The sequence below is a fragment of the Bubalus kerabau genome, chromosome 2 (genome assembly GCF_029407905.1).
Source record: "Bubalus kerabau isolate K-KA32 ecotype Philippines breed swamp buffalo chromosome 2, PCC_UOA_SB_1v2, whole genome shotgun sequence".
Taxonomy (NCBI): domain Eukaryota; kingdom Metazoa; phylum Chordata; class Mammalia; order Artiodactyla; family Bovidae; genus Bubalus; species Bubalus kerabau.
In genome coordinates this window covers 89,388,350-89,409,312 of record NC_073625.1, presented here as the reverse complement: position 1 = coordinate 89,409,312, position 20,963 = coordinate 89,388,350, and the positions used below count along the sequence as shown (strand labels likewise).

The 20,963-nt window shown below is 40.1% G+C and overlaps 1 long non-coding RNA gene across 1 annotated transcript; it reads right to left on the bottom strand.

Annotated features, from left to right (window-relative positions):
• Positions 1-377: 377 nt before the first annotated feature.
• LOC129644805 (uncharacterized) lies at positions 378-20,284 on the bottom strand. The gene is made up of 3 exons (XR_008710989.1): positions 20,028-20,284; positions 9,724-9,819; positions 378-562 (listed from the first exon to the last, which is right to left on the bottom strand). It is a non-coding gene; the product is annotated as an uncharacterized LOC129644805 (long non-coding RNA).
• Between the last annotated feature and the right edge of the window lie 679 nt (positions 20,285-20,963).

Below are 20,963 nucleotides of genomic sequence, written 5' to 3'. Positions count from 1 at the left end.
GGAGGTGAGAGCACCTGACTGAAAAACAAGAGGAGATTATAGAAATATACTCATTGGAGATCCAAATATGGGAATTATTATATGTGATCTTTAAGATAACATATTAATATGTTCCAGAAATATGATGACAAAATGGAAAAGCTTAGTATAAAACTAAAAAGTATAAAATTCTTCAAATGGAAATTATAGAAATGAAAAAAATAAAATTAAAAGGCAATAGGAGTAGATTAGGAGCAATTTAGGAGAGAGGGAGAGAGAAAGAGAAGGAGGTAGGGAGAAGGGTTGGTGAGCATATGAAGCAACTAGAACTCATACAGAAGGAATATAAAATGGTATAATCAATTTGGAAAACAGTTTGGTAGTTATTTATTAAATACCATTTCACTTAGCAATTTCACTCTGACCAAGAGGAATGGAAACATATGTGCATAGAAAGACATATATGCATATGTATTTACAAATATTTGTATACACTTTACTCAAAATTGCCCCAAGCCTGGGAAATCCAAATGCCAGCAACAGGTGAATGGATTAAAGATGTGGTATCCATACAGTAGAATTACTAAAACAAAATAAGAAGATTAACAGTAAAACAGACAACCCAATTTTAAAAATGCTCAATAAAACTTTTAAACAAGGCCTTCACAAAAGAGGATAACCAAGTAAGTAGCAAATTCATGAAAAAGCTTTTCAACCTCATTAGTTATCAGGGGCATCTAAATCAAACCACAGTGAGATAACCTATCCTGAGAAGAAAGTCTACATCAAAAAAGAAAAGACTGTCAGTACCAGGTACAGAGATTAAAAAACAGGAACTCTCATACTCCTTGTGAGAGAGAAAATTGGCACAGCCACTTGAGAAAATTGTTTGGCAGTATACATGAAAGCTGTTTGTATACATACCATATGACATAGCAATTTGGCCCTTATACATATTCCTAACAGAAATGCATACACACGAGTGAAAATTGTCACACGAGTGAAAATTGTCACAGCACTACTCATAAAAGTCCTAATCTGGAAACAACACAAATGCTCACTCACATAAGAATGGATATACATAGTGTGGTGTATTCAAACAATGGAAGAATTCTTCAGCAATGATCATGAATAAATTCCTGTTTAATGCAAAGTATGAATGAATTTCATCAATATGGTAAGTTAAAGAAGCCAGATACCAACTGATATGTACTGCATGATTCAATATGTGTTAAGTTTAAAAATCATCCAAGCTTAATAATGATATTAATCAACAGGCATAAAGCGTCAGTTAAATAAGATGAAAAAGCTCTAGAGATCTGCTGTACAACATTGGACCTGTCATCAACAACAATGTACACTTAAAGTTTAAGAGAATATATCTCATGTGGTATCCTTATCACAAAAAAAAATGTTAAAAGAAAAATACAACTCCCCAAACTAAATGATGGTGTTAGAAGTCAGGATAGTGGTTACATCAGTGGGGGATATAAAGGGGGTAACAAATGGGAGAGAAGGAGGGGCTTCCTTGACTTGGTTATGTTCTATTTCTTGACCTCATGGTAACCATAAAGGTGTATTCTTGCTGTGATAATTCATGAAACTCTATGCTTTTGGTGTACTGTTCTGTATGTTACATACTAATAAAGTTTATTTAAAAATAAAGGAGATCAGGGTTTCCTGGTGGTCTAGTGGTTATGAATCTACCTGCCAGTGCAGGGGAAACATGCTCTAGAGCCTGTGAGTTGCAGCTGCTGAAGCCCGTGCACCTAGAGCCTGTGCTCTGCAACGAGAGAAGCCACTGCGATAAGAAGGCCGTGCACCAACAAGAGAAAGCCCAAAAGCAGCAAGGAAGACCCTGCACAGCCAAAAATAGATAAATCTTTTAAAAAATAAAATAAAGGAGATCAAAAGAAGTCAACTGTGGTTATAATGGAAAATAAAATGAGCATTTATTGAAGGATTTGTGCTGTTGAATATGTATTCATTTTCTTCCTCACTATAACTTGTTGGAAAATATACTTATTGTATCTTTATCTTACAGATGAAAATACCAAGCCTAAGAGGAAGTAGGCAAATTGCCCAAGTTCTTACAGCATGTTTTTCTGTCTCTAAAACTTTTGGTTTTTGCACAGTATTTATCTTCTCTTGTAGTTTCCTTCCAAATTCACAAATTGCCTTGTCCGACAATACCTCATTTAAATAATCTAGGTGGTTGAATCTAATCATGTAAGTTAAATTCCAAAGAATAATAATCTATCACATATAAATATATAAATCTGTTTTTGCTTTGCAGATAATCTCTTGTGAATACAACTTCTCAAGGTAACAGAGAATTTCTCAACAATAAGCCTAAGAATACTTGCCAAAGCCCTTCCAGTTAAATGCAGCCGAAGTGGGAGAGTAACCAACACGATATATCCCACTCATTCAAAATGAAAGAAATGTAACTTTTTTCCCCTAAATCAAATCAATCTGTCTCCCCATACACTTCCAACCAGCTTGGAAGACAATCTAGTTTTTATCTGGCAGAAAACTTAATTTTATTCATGGAGTGGATGGGTGAAACCCTTTTCCTATCTCACAATTCTATAAGGAATTCTGGGGCTTATTGGAAATTTGAGATGGAACCTTGACTTTGACTCTGATTGTCACCATCAAAACTGTTTACTGTTTAAGTTAAATAGTGTATTCCACCCCCAACTACACTGCCAGGAACCTCACTGTCATGCAGTCAGGCAGGTATGAGAAGTGGGCAGCCCCCCGCCCCGTGTCAGTCTTTCCCACCACCCCAGTCCCTCAAGTCTAGGCCTCTCCACTCTATTTCCATCTTGGAACCCTGATCTTTTCAGACAACTGACCTCAGAAACTCTGCTCCAGGTTTTTGAAAACAAAGCCTTTTAAACTTCTTTCCTGGCAAAAGTGAAGCTCAGGCTCTCATAATACAAAACCTTCTTACCCTCTTTAGGAAGCAATCTTTCTGAGCCCATATGTAAGAACACACACATATATACAGAATTACAAGAATGCTGTTGAAAGAACCCGAGGGATCTATAACCAAAATATTTTGGGCAGCACTTTGGGCACATCTCAAAAATATTTGGATCACAGTTTAAGCAGGTTTGTATCTGTATAGGTACAGAATATTCTTGCAAATAGGTTTGTGAGGCTGCTGCCAACATAGCAGAACTTTCAGTTAATTTTACAGTCAAAGGCTAATATGACTGGGTTATTCCTCTGATAAGACCATCCTTTGGAATTTCCCCAAACCTACAGTTGGGAGTAAAGCAGAGCCACATATCTGAATGAGTGGATGGCCCTTTGGGGGCAGGTTATGAGTGCAGGAGGAAGATTAGTGCTGGAGGTATTGTAGCTACCGAACAGTTCCGTGGATATTCATGCACACACATGCAGAAGAACAGGGTGGCTGGTCTCCCCCCACATAGCCTGAGTGTTGGTGCAAAGGAGCACCCCAGGAAATGGGAGAGGTGCTGAAGAATTCCTTAGGAGCAACTCACGTCCTTAATTGGTTTACTCATGGTTGGTCAATCTGAGAAACAAGACTTGTTTGTGGTTATTTCGGTCTATACTAACATAATAGGAGGAATAATGGTAGTAATTATACCAGTGAGTGAACCTCACCAGCATTCCAGCTACTCTGTTGTTTTGTATCCATCATGTCATTTACCACCCTGAAAGAAAATACCATTATCCCCATTCTGCAGATGAAGTAACCGGGCAAGTGAGGCCAAGATTAGATGATAACCAGCAGGACTGTTTATAAACAGAAAGTCTAAATTCAAAGCCTAACATGTTTACCACATTTATTCCTGAGAATAAAGCCTCATATCAGTGCAGAATGCACTAGAGACTGGTGTCCCTGTATTTGACAGTAGACGAGGTAGATTTAAACTTGCAAGGACCAGACTACACAAACCTTATGTAAGCTGAAAAATAAAGAGGTAATTTACTGTCAGCAGTATATTTGGATTTTTAAGAAAGTCTTATTGGATTGCCTGGACATCTATTTAGATAGTAAGTGGAAATTATATTCATTGCCTGGGTATAGCAGCAACAAGTTTTCAAAAGATCTTAAACAAATAGATCTTAAATTAAAATGTGACTCCTCTTTCTTTGTCCCAGGCAATTAGATCTACTGATCTCATCTTTAAAAAAAAAAGAAAGGAAAAGTTTAATAATTCTAAAAAATAAGCACTCTATAAATATATTTAAAACCCTTGAATGGTAAACTTTAAACAGATGACTCTTATGGTATATTTACTATATTGGGTTGGCCAAACAGCTTGTTCGAGTTTTTCCACAAGACGTTATGGAAAAACCCCTGAATACACTTTTTGGCCAACCCAGTATCTCTCTAAACCCTTTAATATAAAAAAAAGTATGCTTTCATACGGGAGAGCTATTTATGTCTTTGCACCACTTCTTCTGTTACATGTATGCATACTTTAATTTCACCTAATTATAGTTACTTTGTTTGCACTTAAAAGCTTTGCATTCACGTTTCTGCAGCTGTCTATTTGTATTGTTAGTGGTTGCACAGATTCCCTCATTGTTCAATTAGCCATTGTGTAGCTGCTGCACAAGTAAATTGTTTTTAGCACTCTGTTTTTGCAAATACTGTTTTACAAAGGTATGTACACATAACTTTTATTCTTTAATATATATTCCCAATAGTGGGATTACAGGTCAAAAGCCCTGACTCTTTTATGTAACAACTTGGTTTTCACACACATCTTATTATTCTTTCTAGCCTCTTTCTTTATTTAAGTATTTGATTAGTTAACATCATAATGTATTCTATAATTTTGGAAAAACTCAAATAGTATTCTTTCTCAACTGCATTCAAAGAGGATTCTGCAAGTAAGAAAAAAAAAAAAAAAATTGGGAGGGTGGGGATGGTTGTGCTGCATGGCTTCCAGGATTTTAGTTCCCTGACCAGGGATCAAACCCAGTCCCTGGGCAGTGGAAGTACTGAGTCCTAACTACTGGACTGCAAGTGAATTCCCTGCAAGTAAATATTTTAAAGATGAAGCAATACTAACTGTCAGTTAAACCAAATGAAACATATTTTTAATATTTTTTCCTAAAATTGAAAAAATAATAAATTGCTTCCCTAGCTTTTCTTTCATCCTTTCTTCTCTTTGTGTAGTACAATTCTCTCTTCCCTTATTTAAAGCTACTTGTTGATTCTCCAAGCAATTGTGACAATATTGAAGACTTTCAAATTATGCACATCCATTTCCTAAATGAGGTCACAAATTTTGTAGAATGTTGGTGCAAATGTGGGACTTCCCTAGTAATGTGCAGTGGATAAGAATCTACCTGCCAATGCAGGGGACACAGGTTTGATCCCTGGTCCAAAGAGTCCACATGCTGCAGAGAAACTAAGCCTGTGCACTGAAAACACTGAGCCCAAGGCCTAGGGCCCATTAACCGAACTACTGAGCCTGTGGGCTTCCTTTGTGGCTCAGCTGGTAAAGAATCCGTCTGCAATGCAGGAGACCTGGGTTCCATCTCTGGGTTGGGAAAATCCCCTGGAGAAGGGAAAGGCTACCCACTCCAGTGTTCTGGCATGGAAAATTCCATGGACTGTATAGTCCATGGGGTTGCAAAGAGTCAGACACAACTGAGTAACCCCAACTACAACTAAGTGATTTTCACTCTCACTGAGCCTGTGGGCCTGAGCTACTCAAGTCTGTGTGCCTAAAGCCTATGTTCCACAACAGGAGAGGCCACAGCAATGAGCAGCCCACGCACTGCAACAAAGTTTAGCCCCCGCTTGCTGCAACTAAAGAAAGCCTGTGCAAAGCAGTGTAGACCCAGTACAGCCAAAAAAACTTTTTTTAGAAATGTCCAACGGTGTTTGTTATTTAGCTATTGCTTTTATTCTCTGTATTTTAATAAGAATTAGCTATAAAAGAAAAGTTAGCTTGAAACTCAACATTCAAAAACTCAAATCTATTCATAATAAAATAGGAAGAAATGCTCCTTATTAATATTCCTTAATAATAAGGAGTAAATGCTCATAGCCAGTATAGTCCTCACTTCTGACTGGTCATGTGATTGTAGCTGGTATTTATAACTACCTTATTTTCTACCCACTATGTATTCATTGGAAAAGACTCTGATGCTGGGAGGGATTGGGGGCAGGAGGAGAAGGGGACGACAGAGGATGAGATGGCTGGATGGCATCACTGACTCAATGGACGTGAGTCTGAGTGAACTCCGGGAGTTGGTGATGGACAGGGAGGCCTGGCGTGCTGCGATTCATGGGGTGGCAAAGAGTCGGACACGACTGAGTGACTGAACTGAACTGATGTATTCTTTTTGTCTTCAGCAAGCACCTCAGTTAGTTATAGTTAGTCATAGTTCCTTGTTTGGTGGGTGACCCAAATCTTCATTCCTGAAGGGTAGAGGCTCTTAGTAATCCTGCCTGGACTGGGTTGTTGTAGTTGTCCATTTCCTTGTTTTTGGAATAGAAGACATCATAATTTATTCCAATTTTCAATACCTCTTATTGTGGCCAATATTTTTTTCCAGTTGTATTGAAATATAATTAAAATAGAACTATATAATTTTAGGGTTTGGGGCAAAATGTTTTGATTTAAAATACATCATGAAATTATTATCCAAAAATTTAGTGACCATCCATCATTTCACACAGACACAAAATTGAAGAAATAGTAAAAAATAATTTGTGTGATGAAAACTTTTGGAATTTACTCTCACCATATAGCCATGTTTATTATAGCTACCATATTGTATGCTATATCCCTAGTATTTATTTATCTTGTAACTGGAAATTTGTATCTTTTGACTGCCTTCACCCAATTCCTCCTCCCTGCATGCCCCGCCCCCCCACCTCTGATACCCACAAATTTGATCTCTTTTTCTGAGTGTGATTGCACTCAATTTTGAAGTATAATTACCTACACTACCTTGATTCCTGTTACAAAACATAGTGATTTTTTTCCCCATACATTTCAAAATGATCATCATGGTAAGTCTATTTATAATATATCACCATACAAAGCTATTACATAATTATTGACTATCTTCCCTACACTATACACTTACTGGAAGTCTGTCCCTCATAATCTCTCTCATCTATTTCTTTCTTCCCCCTACCTCCCTCTACTCTGGCAACCACCTTTTGGTCCCTGTATCTGTAACTGTTTCTGGTTTTTTAATGTCTGTACATTTTCATTTGTTTTGTTTTTTGGATCCCACATATAAGTAAAATCATGCAGTATTTGTCTTTCTGTAACTTACTTCACATAGCATAATACCCCTTAGAATGTTGTCCCAAATGTAAGATTTCATTCTTTAAAAAAAAAAATTCTATCACATGTATCATTTTTATTCTTTTAGTGTTCTGTGACATCTGCCTTTATCATTGGTGGAAGTTAATCCTTCCAGCTGACCACAAGTATCATAAGATTTTATGGAGTGCCTACAGAATAAAAACTTCAGCTCATCTATGCTTTGTGAAGGCATAAGTATAGTGAATAAATAGCATTGAATCCCAGGCTGATACATATACATTCCAAGTAAATCTATAGCTCCAAATGTTACATATACTCTTAATACTTATTACTCCACTAAAAGGAAATAAAATTCATTTGCTGGATTCTAATATTTAAATTTACTTTTATTTATTTATTTGGCTGCAAGAAGCTTAGTTGTGGCGTGTGAACTCTTAGTTGTGGCATGTGGGATCTATTTCCCTAACCAGGGATTGAACCCAAGACCCCTGCATTGGAGGCACAGTCCTAGTCGCTGGACCACCAGGGAAGTCCCCATTTGCTGGATTCTTATTTTGGCTCCCAGATTGCTACATTATAGATCCTCACAGTATTTTAAAACAAAACCCAAATATTCAGTTCAACCTAGCACCTTATTTAGGAGTTGTCCCTCTGGGTCTAAGTGGAGGAGAAGAAGACAAAAGCAGCAATCTAAGAAAACTTGGTGGGTGGGGCACATGACCTGGACATCTCCTCCCTGTCCCTGAAACTCTGGGAACATCCCTGAACCCCGCGGGGAATGACACAGCCAGTTCTGCTTCCTGCTGTGGCTGTGTGGCATCTTCATTATTGTCCCTTTCTTTCCTCATGGAGCTCTCCTGCTGCTCATTTTCCAGGGAGATACTTACACAAAGGATCTTAAGTCCTATGCATTAGTTTCCTGAATGTCTTACTTAGCTCTCTCCAGGAGGTGACACAGTACTCTTAAGTGAGAGACTACATGAACTGTCAGAGTCAGGCACTGCAGCTGGGTCTCAGCTGTCTTTATCAAAATTCCCATGCACAGAGCACAGGGCCAGCTGCAAAGGAAAGTGTGGCCTGTCTTTTATACATGAGAGCAATAACCCAGAAGAAAAACAACACCAATTCATGTGTGTGTGTGTGTGTGTGTGTGTGTGTACATGCTAAGTTGGTTCAGTCATGTCTGGCTCTGCAACCCTGTGGACTGTAGCCCACCAGGTTCCTCTGTCCATGGGATTCTCCAGACAAAAATACTGGAGTGGGTTGCCATGCCCTCCTCCAGGGGATCTTCCTGATCCAGGGATCTAACCCACATCTCTTATGTCTACCTGCATTGGCAGGTGGATTCTTTACCACTGAGCCACTGGGGAAGCCCCCACCAATTGATAACAACTATTAAATGAATTATTATCTGTGAAATACTGAGAACAGTACCTGCCATAGAGTAAGTATTTGATAAAAGTAGAACAAATCAATTTAGAGGCAATAAGTAGGGGTGTTATGGTGTCAGTTGCAAAGACGCTTTATAGATGTTTTGGTGGGTTGGATGATGCCCCCTAAATTTATATCTATGCAGAAACTCAAAACGTGATCTTATTTGCAATAAGAGTTTTTTCAGATATAATTAGAATAAGGATCAAAATGAAATCATGCTGAGTTAGGGTGAGCCCTAAATCCAATGCAAAGTCCTTATAGGAGACAGGAGAGGGGAAATGCAGGGAGAAGGCAATGTGAAGAGAGAGGTTGCAGTGATGCTTCCACAAGCCAAGGAATGCCAGGAGTTGCCAGCAACCACCAGAAGTTAGGAGAGAGGCATGAAACATTTTCTCCCTTAGAGTCTCAAGGAGGAACCAACCATGCTAACACCTTGATTTTTGACCTGGGCCTACAGGACTGTGGGAAAATGAATTTCTTATAAGCCACCTAGTTTGTTGTGGTGGCTCCAGAGAGCTAACCCAGATTTCTGCTGTACGTCTATACAGATTCTCTATTTGTCAGGCCATGGAAGAATACAAACAATCATTGCTCTGGAACGGGCTGAAAGAGTGTGTCTGTCTAAAAACATTCTTGTGACTTTAATCCAAATAGACTTGTACATGCAAAAGATACCAATTCAGTGAACACATTACACCAGTATATGACCTTGTCATATACTGGTGTATAGTATATGACCTTGTTTTACTCCTATAGCCACTGCCTTTGTCCCCAGGGACAAGGGAACCCTGACTCCTAAGGCTAATTGAAGTCTTTCTCACAGTACTTTGGAATTGAAATTCAAAGCTAGTGGTCAGTTTTTGCTGGTTGCTTAAATGAAGGACATACCAAGTTGAGAGGACTCAGCTGACTATGAGCTAACAACATAGAGAAACTGGAAAAAGGAAAAGAAAGATGCAGGTGCACATATAGAGACAGGACAAAACATGATATAGCTCTAGAGAACAAGGAACCAAGAGATTACCTGCCTTTGTTTCTAATTCAGATCACTTAGGATCCTCATAACAGTCACTACCATGGAGCAAGGCTTCCCTGATGGTTCAACGGGTGAAGAATCTGCCTGTAATGCAGAAAACACAGGAGACTTGGGTTCAATCTCGGTGTCAGGAAGATCTTCTAGAGGAGGAAAATGGCAACCCACTCCAGCATTCTTGCCTGAAAAATCCATGGAGAGAAGAGCTTGGTGAGCTGCAGTCCAAAGGGTCACAGAGTTGGACGTAACTGAGCAGGCAATGACCACTGGCTTAAGAGTAACTCACCAGACTGACTTGCTGATTTCTTAGCCTCTCAGTTTCCTCACTATAGTTGGAACTAATATCAGTACTTCCTGCAAAGAGTGTTCCTTGCATTAACTCTAAAGAACCATTTAGGATGATTAAGGTAATCAAGTGCACCAATGTGAAGCATTTAGAAGTATAACATCACATGCCCTCGGGAAATACTGACTTTTACTGTCATCACCCCAACTCCAGAAGGTAGTTTTTAAAATGTGTCATGCTTCTACATCATTTTATGCTTATTAGTAAGTAGCACATTTAAACTGATTTTTCATGTATGTTTATAATTTCAGCTTCATAATGGGTCAGCTTGCCACAAACAAAAGCAAAATTTAGTCACAGTACAGGAAGGTCATTTTTCCCATTCCAGACAATATTTTAAGATAATACACATCGTAAAACACAAAGTAAAGAGTAAAAATCTACATAGTTTCTGGGTATATTTATTGTGGGTATATTTGCTCCCAACTAGATGTTCTTTTTCTGTGTGCATAATTGATCATCTTTTTTTTTTTTTTTCTTTCAATGTGTAAGGAAAGTCATAGTGCCTACTGTAGTTTAAGGAGAAATATTGTGAAAGGAAAAGAGAAAAACTTAATTGTAAAAGCCTGTTATCCTGGAAGGTAAGCACCAGTTGGAGCTTGTTAGCTTGGAGGAAAGCAGAATTCCTGTTGGAGAGACAGCTTCACATTTGTTCAGTAAAATGCGTGAGCAGATTTTGGCCCTCTGGGTCAGTTCAGACAAAGAAGAGTTTAGGGCTTTCATATTAAAGAAGGAATAATTTTTAGATTCTTCACTGGTCCATGATGGAGATCCAAATGCTGAGATGTTGGAGAAAGCCTAGAACAGAGAGGTGTGGACCCACAATATTCTGATTGATTCTGAAAAGAAGATGGCTAGAGATGGCAGGATGGCCGAGAGGCTTTGGGGCAGTGAAACAGCTAGTATTCTATTTACGTGTTGCCTTTTTTATGCTTTGTGTAATTTTCACTTATTACTTCTAACTCCTCAGGAAAATCTGCAATGCACTCATATGCAGGCATAAGATGAAGCTAGTGAGAACTCAATCATCATAGCAGGTGCATGGACTACACACAAGGAGCCCACCTGAGAAGATATTAAGTGAGACCCTTTTGATTTGGTGTGAAAGTCAGGGACATCAAGGACAAAATGGTTTGGAGGCCATTTTTGGAAACCCTTCTGTTCTAAAGAAAAACTAGGCAGAAAAGAGCACTCTTAGAATAGTCCAGTAATTTACTGGTGGCAATGTGCACTGTGCTTTATTCAAGAAAACAGGAAACCAGACATCCTTGGGCCCAGTGATAACTGTAGCAACTTGAAAAAGACTACATGACTAGTTCTCCAAACTCTGACCTCTTTGAGACTTCCCTGATGGTCTAGCAGTTAGGAATCCCTCTGCCAGTGCAAGGGACATGGGTTCCATCCCTGGCCAGGGAGGAGCCTACTTGCCTGGGAGCAACTAAGCTTGTGCCCCACAACTACTGAGCCTGAGCATTAGAGCCTGTCTCCTCAACAAAGAAGCTACCGCACCACAAGGAAGAGAAGCCCGCATTCGTGGCAACTAGGGAAAGCCACGCAGCACCGAAGACCCAGCACAATTATAAATAAATAAATTAATAAAAATTTAAAAGACCTCTCTGTAAAGCACAACAAGGTGAACATTAATGTAAAGATGATTACAGACAGCTCTGTGAAGGAAAGATGGACACCTGGGCAAGAAATTCAGGGTGCCAGTATCAGCACCTAGAGATTGTGGTGAATTGACCTTCCCCTGTTCTGAATCAGATATTAAAGAGATAAAATTGCCCTTCAAAAGCAACTTTAAAAAGTTATTTTTGAAAAGTATACAGTATAGTGTAATAAACCCCCAAGTATCCCATTACCCAGTTTCAACAATAACCAATCTTGCTTCATCTTTACCCCATTCTCCTTTCTCCCTTTAAAATTTCATCATTTCATTTATAAATATTTTAATTTATATTTCTAAAATGTAAATGTAAAGATTCTTATTTTATACATAACCATAATATAATGATCATACTGAAAATAATTGATAATGGTTCCTTAATATCAAATTATCAATGTTCACATTTTACCGGTTGTCTCATAAAGTTTATGAGACAAAATTCTTTAAAGTTTTAGAAATTTGATTTAATCAGGATCAAAGGCCACACGCCTCTTTTCTCCTTTTTTCCCCCATATAATTTGTTGGAGAACTTGTGACATTTGTTCAATAGTTTCTCACATTATGGATTTTGTTGATTGCATATCTGTTGTTCTTCACTAGACACTTCTTTCCCATATTTCCTAAAGGGGCAAGTGAAACCTTGAGGCTTGATATGATGTAGTTTCACCTTTTCTTTTCAAAATGACTTCATAAGTAGTAGTCTGTGATTTTGTTAGCGTGCACAAAATGCCTGATTGGTTTTCCTTCTGTTAATAGCCATTGATGATCATTGCCTAGTTATTTTTAAAGACTGGCAAAAGGGTAAATTTCACACTGTATTATTTTCTAGAATGAAAAACTTTCCCTTATAACAATTTGGTTATTCTAAGTTAGTTCATGTAGGAAAGACAGGTTAAAATAAATCTTTGATTCTTTCTTTTACCAGTTTTCAGTTCAGTTCAGTCACTCAGTCTTGTCTGACTCTTTGTGATCCCATGAACCGCAACACGGCCTCCCTGTCCATCACCAACTCCCAGAGTTCACCCAGACTCATGTCCATTGACTCAGTGATGCCATCCAGCCATCTCACCCTGTCGTCCCCTTCTCCTCCTGCCCTCAATCCCTCCCAGCATCAGAGTCTTGTCAAATGAGACAGCTCTTCACATCAGGTGGCCAGAGTATTGGAGTTTCAGCTTCAACATCAGTCCTTCCAGTGATCACCCAGGATTGATCTCCTTTAGGATGGACTGGTTGGATCTCCTTGCAGTCCAAGGGACTCTCAAGAGTCTTCTCCAACACCACGATTCAAAAGCATCAGTTCTTTGGCACTCAGCTTTCTTTATAGTCCAACTCACATCCATACATGACCACTGGAAAAACCATAGCCGTGACTAGACGGACCTCTGTTGACAAAGTAATGTCTCTGCTTTTTAATATGCTGTCTAGGTTGGTCATAACACTCCTTCCAAGGAGTAAGCATCTTTTAATTTCATGGCTGCAATCACCATCTGCAGTGATTTTGGAGCCCCAAAAAATAAAGTCAACCATTGTTTCCACTGTTTCCCCATCTATTTGCCATGAAGTGATGGGACCAGATGCCATGATCTTAGTTTTCTGAATGTTGAGCTTTAAGCCAACTTTTTCACTGTCCTCTTTCACTTTCATCAAGAGGCTCTTTAGTTCTTCTTCAGTTTCTGCCAGAAAGGTGGTGTCATCTGCATATCTGAGGTTATTGATATTTCTCCTGGCAATCTTGATTCTAGCTTGTGCTTCCTCCAGCCCAGTGTTTCTCATGATGTACTCTGCATAGAAGTTAAATAAGCGGGGTGACGATATACAGTTTTCAGTTAGGTCTCTACTATCCTCCAAAGGTGACTATTTTTTAGTATCATTTATTATAATTATTAAATAGTAATAATTATTAATACTTTATTATTATTTAATATTTTATTCATAAATTCAAGCATCTGGTATGTCTTAGTCCACTACTTCCCAGGTGGCGCTAGTGGCAAAGAATCCGCCTGCCATATAGGAGATATAAGACACATGGGTTTGATCTCTGGGTTGAGAAGATCCCCTGGAGGAAGGTATGGCAATCCACTCCAGTACGCCTGGAGAATCCCCATGGACAGAGGAGCCTGACAGGCTACAGTCCATAGGGTTGGGTTGCAAAAAGTTGGACATAACTGAAATGACTTAGCACGCATGTAATCCACTGCAGTTATTTTTTCTCAAAGTGGCTAACCTTACCCAAAGGAAGCCTCTTCAAGTTTGCTTTCTTTGTTTTACAATTAAAATTTTTTAAATATAATTTTTAAAGATTACACTCCATTTACAGTTATTACAAATACTGGCTATATTCCCCGTGTTGTACAACACATCCTTGTAGCCTATCTTACACTAGATACTTTGTACCTCCTGCTCCCCCACTTAGTCTATATTGCCCCTCTTCACTGGTGACCACTAGTTTGCTCTGTTCTGACTTCTTTTTGATAGCTTTGATTTCTTATATGATAACATGTTTCAGGATTATTTAATATATTTCCTGACTCAGAACTACAAGCAGCCATTTCTCAAATGAGCCCTTGTTCCTTTTAGTGACAAAAGGTATTTAGAGACCAAAATGAGGTTGTCGGGGTGCCCCTTGCTACTTGTTTCTAAGTCTTTTCAGTGGACAGTTAAGAATTTTCCTTAAAAGATAACTATATCACGAGCTCATTCTGATCTTTACAATTAAATATCTATAGGATTTTTACTTAATCTCATTGATCCTACACTTTCATTTCACACAGAAAATCTCAGTTCTCAAAAACACCAACATAAATAGTTATTTATTTTATCACATAATACAGACAGACAGTGATGTCAGAATAAAAAGAACACACCATCAGCTACTGTGCTACCATGGTTATTGTTCTAAACTGCAAAACTGATCAGTCATAAACTGACCAAGTTTATCAAGGCATAAACTTAGTCTAAACTACTTGTTTCATTCCCACCCTCTGAAGAAAAAAATTAAGGGATGTTAACATGCTGCAAAACACTTGAGGATCTGAACTTATACCACTGGCTAAGCCTGAAGTTTCTATTCTGCTTCCCCATCCCACTGAACTCTGAGTCATCCACCCAGGTCCACATCAGATGCTTTTTTTAGGCTTCATCCTCCTTGGTGTTGCTGCTGCTGTTTAGTCACTAAGTCATGTCCAACTCTTGTGACCTCATGAACTATATATAGCCTGCCAGTCGCCTCTGTCCATGGGATTTCCTAAGCACGAATACCTGAGTGGGTTGCTATTTCCTTCTCCAGGGGATTTTCCTGATCCAGGGATCAAACCTGATTCTCCTGCTTGGCAGGCAGATTCTTTACCATTGAGCCACCTGGGAAGCCCTGTATTCCCCTTACATTGACACAAATGGTCACTCTCTGTTTTCTACTCTGCCTCATATAGGCCTTTATTGGTGCATTTACCACACTGAATTCTAATTATTTACAGAACTATGCATCCTTTACTAGATAGTGCACATCTTGATGGCAAAGCTCATTCAATTTTGTATTCCTAGCATCTGAGTAAAGTCCATGATAAATAGAAGGTACTCTACAGGTACTTGTTTAATTGAGCTGATTTATTATGACTGAAGAGATACAAAATCTAGCAGTTTTGTTTTCTAATGTTTAAGAAGAGTTCTCTGCAGTGTTTTTAAGAAGAAAAAATTTTTTCTACTGGTAACATCACATTGCTAGGAATTAAAGACGCATGGATAAATTATTTGCACAGGCATAATTGCTCTTTCATCTTTCAGGATTCAAGTAAACAAAACAGGACTTCCCTGGTGGTCCAGTGGTTAAGAATCTGCCTGTCAGTGCAAGAGACACAGTTTCAACCCCAATTCCAGGAAGATCCCACATACCGCAGGGAAACTAAGCCCCTGTGCCACAAATACTGAGTTCTCATGCTCTAGAGCCTGAGAGCCATAACTACTGAGCCCGCTTGCTGCTGCTGCTGAAGCCTGCACGCCATAGAACCCTAGCTCCATGACAAGCGATGCCACTGCAATAGAAGCCTGTGCACCACAACTAGAGAGGGCCCACACACAGCAACAAAGACCCATCACAGCCAAAAATAAATGAATAAACAAAAAATAAAAATAGGCATAACAATATTGGTAATAATAGTATCTGTGGGCATCAGCAAACCTCCATGCAGTGACCCAGTATTCATACCTCTAATGCTAACAGGCAGGGTCCTAGAGAGCCTTCAGTGTCTGTATGTTGCCATTCTAGCAGACTGCATTTGTAATATTCCTCTTAATCAGACTCAGTTCTGCTCCTTCAAAGAACCAGGGCAGAAGGCTAAGTTACTCTCCAATATTATTTTGTAACAGTTTTAAACATTTGCTTTTCATAGTCATCAGGGAAACGCAAATGAAAACTACAATAGGATGCACTGTATACCCACTAGAATAGCTAAAATTAAAATGTTTGGGGCGTGGTCCTAAGATGGCAGAAGAATAGGACCACTTTCTCCTCCACAAATTCATCAAAAGACCATCTAAATGCTGAGTAAATTCCACAAAACCACTTCTGAATGCTGGTGAGGACATCAGGCACCCAGAAAAGCAGCCCATTGTCTTCGAAAGGAGATAGGAAAAAATATAAAAGACAAAAAAAGAGACAAAAGAGGTAGGGATGGAGATCTGTCTGGGAAGGGAGTTTTAAAAAAGAGAGAAGTTTCCAAACACCAGGAAACACTCTCACTGACGAGTCTGTGGCGAGCCTTGGAACCTCAGAGGGCAACAGAACTGGGAGGAAAAATAAATAAATAATTAAAACCCACAGATTACGTGCCCAATGGTAACTCCCAGCCAAGAAGCAGCACAGATGCCCGCATCCGCCACCAGCAAGCGGGGGCTGGTCAGGGAGGGACAGGCTGCATTGCTTAGGGTAAGGATCAGGCCTGAATGCCCCCAGGGCAATCTGAGGGAACTAACTTGAGATAGCAAACCAGACTGTGGGATAGCTATCCTGCCAAAAACAGGATAGCTAACCTAACCTAAGACATCGCCAGGCCCGCTCACAGAACAAAGGACTGAGCAGAGCTAGCAGGCTGTGGACTGGCCCATCCCCTGCCGGAGTCAGGCAGGCGAGGGCAGCCAGAGCTGGAAGGGGGCAATCGAGGCCCCAGAGAGGCAACAACTACCACACTGCAAGCAGGCTTCATTGCTAACCAAGACTTCTTGGGATTCTGGACAGTCAACATCCGCCAGGAGGGTCGCAGCCAGAGATCAGGTCCCCAGAAGAGACACACAGCACAGCTGAGAAGGTGCACGGGTTGTACACCCAGAACCGATCCGCAGGGATGGGGGAGATAAGTCACAGTGACCGCGCTTGCCAAGCACCTGGTCACCTGAGCTGCTCAGACCTGGGAAGGGCACAAAATGCAGGCCCAACCGAGTCTGTGCCTTTGTGGAGTACCTGAGTACCTGAACCTGAGCGGCGTGGACCTGGGAAGTGCATACAACCCAGGGCCGGCCTCAGACAGTCCCGGCAGAGCAACCTAGAGCCTGAGCAGTGTAAACAGGGAAAGCACACGCGCGCGCGGTGATGGGGGCAAACCCAGTGTGGCCGAGACACTGCTAGCACACGCCAGTGTTACTTGTTTGCAGTGTTCTTCCCTCTCCACAGCACGACTGAACAAATGAGCCTAAAAAAGTGTCCACCACCGCCCCCTTGTGTCAGGGTGGAAATTAGACACCGAAGAGACCAACAAACAGAAGAAGCTAAAACAGAGGGAACCGCCTTGGAAGTGACAGGTGCAATAGATTAAAACCCTGTAGTTAGCACCAACTACATAGGAAGGGGCCTATAGATCTTGCGGAGAAGGCAATGGCACCCCACTCCAGTACTCTTGTCTGGAAAATCCCATGGATGGAGGAGCCTGGTAGGCTGCAGCCCATGGGGTCGCTAAGAGTTGAACACGACTGAGCGACTTCACTTTCACTTTTCACTTTCATGCATTGGAGAAGGAAATGGCAAGCCACTTCAGTGTTCTTGCCTGGAGAATCCCAGGGACGGGGGAGTCTGGTAGGCTACCGTCTATGGGGTCACACAGAGTCGGACACGACTGAAGTGACTTAGCATAGCATAGCATCGATCTTGAGAAGTATAAGCTGGATCAAGGAACTATCTGAAAATGAACTGACCCCACACTGTCCACAACATCACCAGAGAAAGTCCTAGATATATTTTTACTATTATCATTTTTTAAATTAAAAATTTTTTTTTATTTTTAAGTCCTCTATTACTCCTTTAATTTTCATTTTTATAACCTACTATTACTTTGCAAAAATAAAGACCCTATTTTTTAAAGCAAACTTCATATATATATTTTATAACTTTTGTGACTTTTTTTTTCTTTACTACTGTATTTTTGAAAATCTAACCTCTACTCTAGATTTTTAATCTTTACTTTTTGGTATTTGTTATCAATTCTGTACCTTTAAGAACCCAATCTTCAGTACCCATTTTCACTTGGGAGCGAGATTACTAGCTTGACTGCTCTCTCCCACTTTGGACTCTCTTTTTTCCTCCACCAGGTCGCCTCTATCTCCTCCCTCCCTCTTCTCTTCTCTACCCAACTCTGTGAATCTCTTTGTGTGTTCTGGACTGTGAGAACACTTAGGGAACTGATTGCTGGCTAGATCTGTCTCTCTCCTTTTGATTCCCCCTTTATCCTCCTGGCTACCTCTGTCTCCTTCCTCCCTCTCCTCTTCTCTGTATAACTCCATGAACTTCTCTGAGTGGTCCAGACTGTGGAGAGCACATAGGGAAGAGATTACTGGCTAGCTTGCTCTCTCCTCTTTTGATTCCCCCTCTTCTCCTCCTGGTCACCTCTATCTCCCTCCTCCTTCTTCTCTTCTCCATGTAACTCTGTGAACCTCTCTGGGTATCCCTCACTGTGGAGAAACTTTTCATCTTTAACCTAGATGTTTTATCAACGGTGCTGTATAGATGGAGAAGTCTTGAGGCTACTGTAAGAATAAGACTGAAAACCAGAGGCAGGAGGCTTAAGTCCAAATCCTGAGAACACCACAGAACTCCTGACTCCAGGGAACACTAATTGATAGGAGCTCATCAAACACCTCCATACCTACACTGAAACCAAGTACCACCCAAGGGCCAACAAGTTCCAGGCAAGACATACCACTCAAATTCTCCAGCAACATAGGAACATAGCCCTGAGCTTCAATATACAGGTTGCCCAAAGTCACACCAAATCCATTGACATCTCATAACTCATTATGCAAATCAAAACCACAATGAAGTACCATTTCATGCCAATCAGAATGGCTGCTACCCAAAAGTCTACAAGCAATAAATGCTGGAGAGGGTGTGGAGAAAAGGGAACCCTCTTACACTGTTGATGGGAATGCAAACTAGTACAGCCACTATGGAGAACAGTGTGGAGATTCCTTAAAAAACTGGAAATAGAACTGCCAAATGACCCAGCAATCCCACTGCTGGGCATACACACAGAGGAAACCAGAATTGAAAGAGATACTTGTACCCCAGTCTTCATCGCAGCACTGTTTATAATAGCAACCTAGATGTCCATCAGCAGATGAATGGATAAGCAAGCTGTGGTACACATACACAATGGAGTATCACTCAGCCATTAAAAAGAATACATTTGAACCAGTTCTAATGAGGTGGGTGATACTGGAGCCTATTATACGGAGTGAAGTAAGCCAGAAAGAAAAACACCAATACAGTATACTAATGCATATATATATGGAATTTAGAAAGATGGTAACGATAACCCTGTGTGCGAGACAGCAAAAGAGACACAGATGTATAGAACAGTCTTTTGGACTCTGTGGGAGAGGGTGAGGGTGGGATGACTTGGGAGAATGGCATTGAAACATGTATATTATCATATGTGAAACAAATTGCCAGTCCCGCTTCAATGCATGAGACAGGGTGCTCGGGGCTGGTGCACTGGGATGACCCAGAGAGATGGGATGGGGAGGGAGGTGGGAGGGGGGTTCAGGATGGGGAACACATGTACACCCATGGTGTATTCATGTCAGTGTATGGCAAAACCCATACAATATTGTAAAGTCATTAGCCTCCAATTAAAATAAATTTATATTTAAAAAAAAGAAAAACAAAACACAATAAAAGGCAGTAAGAAAGTCACTAAAGGCATACAGAAAACAATGTATAATGGCAATAGAAAGCCCTTCCCCATCAGTAATTTACATGTAATTTAATTAGGCAATGGCACCCCACTCCAGTACTCTTACCTGGAAAATCCCATGGATGGAGGAGCCTGGAAGGCTGCGGTCCATGAGGTCACTGAGGGTCGGGCACGACTAAGTGACTTCACTTTCACTTTTCACTTTCATGCATTGGAGAAGGAAATGGCAACCCACTCAGTGTTCTTGCCTGGAGAATCCCAGGGATGGGGGAGCCTGGTGGACTGCCATCTATGGGGTTGCACAGAGTCAGACACGACTGAAGTGATTTAGCAGCAAATGGGTTAAACTCCCAGTCAAAACATATTGAGTGGCTGCTGAATAAACAAACAAGATCCAAGTAAATAAATAAATAAAATATTTGTTCACAGTTTGCAACTATTCCATATCAAAGTAGTCCTCATATGTTAATAAACTATGGTTTATTTCCCTTCCTTTTTCTCTAATAGCATCTACATATCAGTACCCCACCAAGCCCTTTCTTCTTTTGTATTGATCATTGTTACTTGAGATGGGGATTTCTAAATCATTCATTTTTAAGAATTTCCTGTAGGTGAGAAATGACCAGGATAGCCATCTAGGCTAAGTGATTTTGATACTTTTTTCTAAAGCAGTATCTCTTTTCTGTAGTCACAAAATTAACTGGCTTCCTCCAATCTAGGTTGCCTTCATGATTCTTTATGAGGGCTTGCCTTTTTGCATTTATGTACCTAAAGTTTCCAAAAGGACCTTCTGTTAGCATAGCCCTATTACTGAAACCTCATTAGCAGGTAAATGATATAATTTTTGCACTCAAGAAGTATTCCTCACTTTTAGGAAGTAAACATTTTAGTGTGTGTGCTTTATGACACACACTCTATTATTAATGGATTTTTTCCTCCTCATTCTCTTCCTTTAAGTATCCCAGGTGATAACTGTTTGGAGCATCTGAAGTCATAGGCTTTAGTTCAGAAAGCCACAACAGTACTGCAGGTGTTTCTGAGA